At 38.3% G+C, this 939-nt stretch overlaps 1 non-coding gene across 1 annotated transcript; it reads left to right on the top strand.

Moving 5' to 3' along the window:
* The first annotated feature begins 388 nt into the window (after positions 1 to 388).
* LOC139845812 (small nucleolar RNA R71) lies at positions 389 to 495 on the top strand. The gene has a single exon (XR_011758568.1). It is a non-coding gene; the product is annotated as a small nucleolar RNA R71 (small nucleolar RNA).
* Positions 496 to 939: the final 444 nt, after the last annotated feature.

Below are 939 nucleotides of genomic sequence, written 5' to 3'. Positions count from 1 at the left end.
TTGGTTCATGTAGGAAACATTCTCACGTTGTTCCATCGTTTGCTCAATGTGACAATCTTTCGTTAAGTGTGGTCCACCGCATTGCTCACAACTGATTCGTATTGCGTGAATATCATTATTCATTTTTTCCATTTGTCTCTCGAAAGCATCTATTTTTACGAAAACGGAATCAAAGTCATGGCTAGAATCGGCTCTAGCCACTTTAGATGAACGAAAAATATCTTTTTCCTGGTGCCACTCATGCGAGTGGGAGGCTGTGTTATCAATTATCTTATGAGCTTCAGTTGCGGTTTTCTTCATAATGGAACCACCAGCTGCTGTGTCAATGTCTTTTCGTGTAGTAACATCGCAACCTTGGTAGAATATTTGTACTATTTGATAAGTATCTAAACCGTGTTGAGGACATCCTCTCAACAACTTTCTGAATCTTGTCCACGCCTCATATAATGTTTCATTTGGCTTTTGTGCGAACGTAACAATTTCTCCTTGAAGTCTCATGGCTTTGGATGCCGGAAAGAATCTTTTAAGAAATTTTTCAACTAAAACATCCCATGTGTCAATCGCTCCTTCCGGTAACGATTCTAACCAATCTTTGGCTTCTCCCTTTAAAGTCCAGGGAAATAACATTTGATAGATCTGTTCATCCTCAACTTCTCTGATTTTAAATAGAGTACAGATCCTATTAAAGGTTTGAAGATGTTCGTTTGGATCTTCTTTTGGTGTACCACTAAATTGGCATTGATTAGTTACCATGTGTAGGATTTGTCCTTTGATTTCATAATCTGGCGCATTAATGTCTGGCTTAATAATGGTGTATCCTTGGCCCGTACGTGTAGCTCTCATTCGATCTTCCATACTTAGAGGTTTCGTTATTTCCATAATTGAATTAGTTGAATACGAATCACTGGAGGATTCTGATTTAATGGTTTGTAGTACAGG

The sequence above is a fragment of the Rutidosis leptorrhynchoides genome, chromosome 4 (genome assembly GCF_046630445.1).
Source record: "Rutidosis leptorrhynchoides isolate AG116_Rl617_1_P2 chromosome 4, CSIRO_AGI_Rlap_v1, whole genome shotgun sequence".
NCBI classification, from domain to species: Eukaryota; Viridiplantae; Streptophyta; class Magnoliopsida; order Asterales; family Asteraceae; genus Rutidosis; species Rutidosis leptorrhynchoides.
This window is presented reverse-complemented; position numbering and strand designations above follow the sequence as displayed.